At 37.3% G+C, this 5813-nt stretch overlaps 1 pseudogene; it reads left to right on the top strand.

Moving 5' to 3' along the window:
• Positions 1–710: 710 nt before the first annotated feature.
• On the top strand, positions 711–5449 carry LOC139314988 (nectin-2-like; annotated as a pseudogene).
• The last annotated feature ends 364 nt before the right edge of the window (positions 5450–5813 follow it).

Here is a 5813-nt window from a genome sequence, read left to right as displayed (position 1 = left end):
GATAGAAGAAATAATTCAGAATTCAATAGAGGGAGAACTGGAACAATTTTTGTTAGGAATCTTGATAGAAAATTATACTAAAGAAATACAGTACCTCATATTGCATATACTGACTGCGGCATATATATTGTATATGCGCAATATTGGAAGAAAGAAAACTCACCATCCGAAGAGGATTTAATTAAGAAAATTCTAGAATGCGCAGAATTAGATAAACTAACTAAAGAAATTAAGGGAAAAGAAGAATCAAAATACTATAAGGTATGGAGTAGATAGTATGAATGGTTGAAAAATAAGGAAATAAGATAAATGAATGAAGAAAGGAGAGGGAAAATGTGTTCGATCAACTGATAAGATAGAAGGAATGATAGAAAGTAGAAAATGAATGTTAAATAAGTTAATACTAAAATATCTGTAAATATTGATATATAGAAAGAATGGATCACTGCACTTAGCTGAAAAGAAAAGTGATATTTTCTTTTTTATTTTTCTATAAATATTGTATGTCTATGTTTTGTTTTTAATGTGTTTAAAATAAAAAACTTTTTAACATACAATTCTTTGATCTAATGTCCATCTCTTCTTTTTTCCCCTACCTTTCCATTTTAATACTAAGGGACTATGGTCCGCCCAAGTGTTCGGCATGATATCCATCTCTTCTAGAATATTGATCAATTCTGGGTTCATCCAAGCCATGTCTATGCGAGACCATGAGGTATGTGGATGAGAAAAGAAGGTGTATTGTTTTTTCTGTATATTTAATTGTTTCCATGCATCATCTAGATTAAACTCTTTTGCCATTTCGAAAAATGCGTTTGGTAATTTTCGTCTTTTATTTTTGTTTTCTTTCACTGTTTTATAATCCAATTTATTGTCACTAAATATTTTCCTAGGGGTTAACCAATCTTTTATATATACAGCAATCCCTCTTTTTTTATTCTGTGCCAATGCTGAAAATACTTCCCCTAATTTAGGACATTTTATGAGATCACTATGTTTTTCCTTAATATGTACCTCCTGGAGGCAGATGATATCCATTTTCTCTTTATGTAATCTTGATAGTATTTGTTTACATTTAGTAGCTGAGTTGATGCCATTTATATTTAGTGACACCATCTTTATTCCATTTTCCATCTTCTTACTTATCCATTAATCTCAGTCCTCTCCTCGCTCTGTTCTCGGTCTGTGCTATGGTTCTGGCTCCTTCCCGTACTTGACGCTCTACTTCCTTATGGTCTCTTGTGTCTTGTTCTACAATTTTTTCTTCCAAAATATGATCTTCCTGGCTTTTACTTTCTCCTTCTTCTTCCCTGCTATCTTGTTCGTCTTCCCCGCTTATATAGTGATCATAGAACTCCTGAGCCTTTTCTAATGTGTCAATCCGAAATTTTTTCTTCTGCCATGTTATCAACATTCCTTCTGGGATGAGCCATCAAAACATCACTCTATATTACAGTAATTGTGTAGAGAGAAAATGATAACTTCGTCTTTGGTCTCTTACTCTTTTTGGAATTTATTTCAGTACAGTAATCTCCTTTCCATTGAACATCAGTGGGTCTTCTCGTGTTTTACTATATATTTCATCTCTTATTTTTTTCCTGACAAATTTAACGTGGACTTCTCTCAGGAGTCTGTTCCTCCGTGCAAAATTTGTGTGGATCCTATATGCCTCATCAATTTCATTTTCCAATTCTTGTTTACCTTTTTGCAATATTTCCACTAGTAGCTTAGCCATCAGTGCAGGGAGATTTTCTTCCTTGTTTTCTGGGATATTTTGAAAGCGGAGATAAACCATCGATTTCTCCATCTCCAAGTTTATTATGGCTCCTTCCAGTTGTCTATGTTCTGCCATCATTTTATTCATTACTATGTCTATTTTTTTTCTCCATATGGTCCGTTTTAGCCTCTACCAACTTTATCTTTTGTTCATTTTTAATTATCATCTCCTGCATTGTACAAATTTTATCATCTAGCTTTCGTATCTCCTCCTTTATCTTTCCCTTTACTTCTCCCATGTCATTCTTGATATCTTTGTGATTGGTTGTCATGACTTCCTGCATTTTTAACATTGTTTCTTGTATCGTAAATAAGGTTGACTGCATATATTGTAAATTGATGGTAGAGCCCACTTTTTCTCCTCCCAACATGGGTCTGCCAACTTTGATCCTGAGGGGGAAGCCGTCATTGAAGTTATTCCCCCCCCCATTTTGGTTACTGTGGTAGTTGGGCTTGTCATTTTGATATTTCTAAAAAAGGTTTTCCACAATACCATACATGTGTGTGTGTGTGTATTTATCAGCCGTATTTCTTTATTCCTCTCTTCCAATCTTTATCCTATTGTATTTCCTTTATATTCTTTCCCTTTAACTGTTATAATGTTCCCCAATAATCTCTTATTATACTATGATAAAATCCTTAATTAAGTAAATTCCAATTTCTAACAATTGTTTAGTACACTATTAATATTTGATTAGTAATTATTAATATATAATATATAATATAATATAATGTATACTATATAAATATATAAATCAATAATAATACAATCAATAGTAATCAATACTTCATAAATGTATTCTTTCCTTCCTAAACTTCTATTACCATTACAGTTAGCAACCTTGGATATATTTCTGTATCTCTATGCATACTTCTCTATTCACTTACAATTAAGTGAGGGTCTATTAATATGCAGAATTAAATATATAAATATGTAGATACACAAAGATTAATATGGATTAATACAAGTTATAAATATTTCAATATATGTATATGTATATGTAAATAAAGATAACTATTATCTAAATATATAATAAGTCAAAAGTAGATATTAATTATATTTAATTATAGATACTTCAATTGCTATATAGATATATATATAAGAAATACTAAATGTTCTTCAGTTAGTTGTTAATGGACATAAGTTTTTTTTTTAAATAAAAGTTTTTTTTCCCACCCCTTCCTTCAAGATGTCTTATTTATTCCAAACTGCACAGTCACCTTCATTGTCAGTAGTTCAGGTTTTTAATCTGTTGCCTCCAGCGTACCCTTCAAACCCGACATTTTCTCTTCTTAGCCACTCTGGAGGGTCTGAGGTAGATTTGCGGTGCAGCCAAGTATTGAGCACCATCGCCAGTGGAGGACCCACTACTACTGCTCGCCTTCTCCACCGCCATTCGCTTGCACCTCTGAAGCTGCCTCTGTTGTATTCATCCAGCAAGTGACAGTCCACAATGGGGTCACCAGCTACCTGGGGAAGAAGGCAGTCCTGCCCTACAAAATCGCAATAACAGAGACTAGTTGTCTACAATCCATCGCATGAACAAAATTATCCAATGGAGAAGAATAGAAGGCGGATCTTGTTTTCTCACATTTTGCTTGATAGATGCCATACTGGCAGTTGAACACCTCTTCTTGATGGATAAAGTCACCTACATATGCAAGTTGCTACATATCTCAATGGCAATGAAGTAGAAACCAACAACCTGGTTATCCTGGCCAAACCCATAGGCAACACTGAGCTGAGGAAGTGAAGGCTAGCAACACAAAGCAGCTTATGGCTGTGTGCACATCCACAAATGAGAAGCTGCCAGCTTGCATCACCTGGCAGTTGAAGTTGCATGGTAATTTCAGTGCCAAGCAGATAAACAACTCCGATGGCACTGTCACTGTCATCAGCCACTACAACATGCTTCTCACCAAGGAAGCCAACAAGCAACAGATCACCTGCCTTGTTGAACTGCCACAGCATGAGTCTGTCCCTGGCTTTCCATGTTGAATGTTCCTGAGGTTGCATAGAGGGCTATGATGAAAACTGGTATCTGACCCTCAATGAGGCCACATTCATTTGCAGCATGAGGGGAAATCCCACCCTGTTAAGATTTCTCCTGGACCACATCCAGAGGACTGCTCCCAAAGTCAGTGGAAGTCATTGATTAATGAGAAACACCTTTAGCTGCCAACACCAATTACATGGGGCAAGTTTTGATGCAGTAACTTGTTCTTGTCCAGGAGAAGCCCAATATGACTGGCACAGCCACCAATAGAGCCATCATTGGAGACTTCTTAGCTACCATCGTAGCCTTGTCCATGGTGGCCACTGGAATCCTGATCTATCAGCAGCAGCAGCAGCAGCAGTAGCAGCAAAAGAACAAGCTGGATGACAAGGAGAATAATTTGGAAGGACCTGTAGCACACAAGCCACTCCCCTTGCCAATTTTTGGAAGAAATGGAATCAGTTCCTAACTCCACTGAGACTGAAGTTCCCTTAAAGCTCCCTACTATGAACCCAGGATCACAGATGACCTCTTTGGAAAAGTTAGTTCCACTATGAAAGAGGAGATGCTGCAATACCACAAATTACCAATGCTAGAAGAGTGAGAGGTGGCAGGGAAGGTTGGCCCTAGTCTGGAAGATCACTATTTAGACTAGATCAGGGGTGTCAAACTTAAGGCCCTTGGACTGGATCCAGTCTGTGGGGTGCTTAAAACTGGCCCACAGGGCTGGCCTGGAAATATCAAAGGATCAGCCCGCGGTGCCTCTGCTGGCCAAAACAGACCATTGGGGGGGGACGTGTGGCCCCTTGTGGCCCGTTTTCAGCCTCCACAGCCTCCTGCAGCACTCTGCCAGCTGAAAACGGGCCATGCGGAGGCGCCACATGGCCCATTTTTGGCCTTTCCAGCCTCCAGCAGCGCTCTGCCAGCCAAAAACTACTACTACACTCCGCGTGGCCCGTTTTTGGCAGGCAGTGCTACAGGAGGACTGGATTGGACTGGATTACAATTATATGGCCTCAAGTAAGTGCCTGATCTGGATAGAAAACAAGCAACATCCTATGTTAATACTACAGTTTAATGCCAGATTTTACATACTGTAGGTCCATTTAATCTACAATCAACAATCTATAATTGACAGCTGTTTCTATTTATTATCTTGGAAATTTACCTCTGCTGTTAAGTCTTGTATTATCATGTTTTTTGTGCTATTGTATTTTTATTATTAGTTGAATAATAAAAATACAATAGTATAAATAGCTTTGCTGCCTGGAAAAGAAATAAAAAGTTTAGTGGAGTATGAAGAATAAGTAATAAATGTTTGCCAGTAATATCTGGTAGAAGAGATAGGAAAATGATTATAGTAAAGAATTGTGGAAAGAAAGAAAAGAAGGGGAAAAATGCATCTTGAGCCTGTGTCAAATGCTCACCATGACCACGTCCACCCCAGCCATGTCCACCATGACCATGCCCACCCCTGGCCACACCAACCACCACCCCCGGCCCTCCGAGGTCAAACACAACCCTGATGCAGCCTTCAATGAAATCGAGTTTGACACTTCTGGACTAGATCAACCCCATTTATGACACCCTGTCTTTAGATCTACAGAGGGAGAGATAGCTTTGACATCTGTGGCCCCCAATAAGGCCTTGTGATGTCCAGAGCTACGTATGTCTAAATCTACAGCCACAATCCAAAAGACGGGATGCTGCTTAAAATATATTCTGTTTTGGAGGAAATAAAAAGAATGTGTAAGAGCATTTTTATGTCAATTTTATTATATGAAAATAGGAGTTGGACATGTTAGAAAACCAGATTTCTTCATCAAACATCTTTGATTTTTTCTAGTCATATTTTTAAACAACATTTTTGTTTTTTGTTATTACTCTTAAAACCTGCTAACATTCCAAATTCTTTCAATTTTTTTCAAGATTCAATCCCTTTCAGGGGGTAAAATCAAAACCAAATACTCAGGAAAAGCTCTCAATTTAAAGGTCTTATTTTTAATTTTTAGGCCTATTATCTTCTCATTTTGCCTAATG

The sequence above is a fragment of the Pituophis catenifer genome, unplaced genomic scaffold, assembly GCF_029215685.1.
Source record: "Pituophis catenifer annectens isolate HBS135680 unplaced genomic scaffold, rPitCat1.0.hap2 SCAF_3, whole genome shotgun sequence".
In the NCBI taxonomy this organism is placed as follows: Eukaryota; Metazoa; Chordata; class Lepidosauria; order Squamata; family Colubridae; genus Pituophis; species Pituophis catenifer.
The sequence above is the reverse complement of the archived record's forward strand: the minus strand, read 5'-3'. Positions and strand labels throughout refer to the sequence as shown.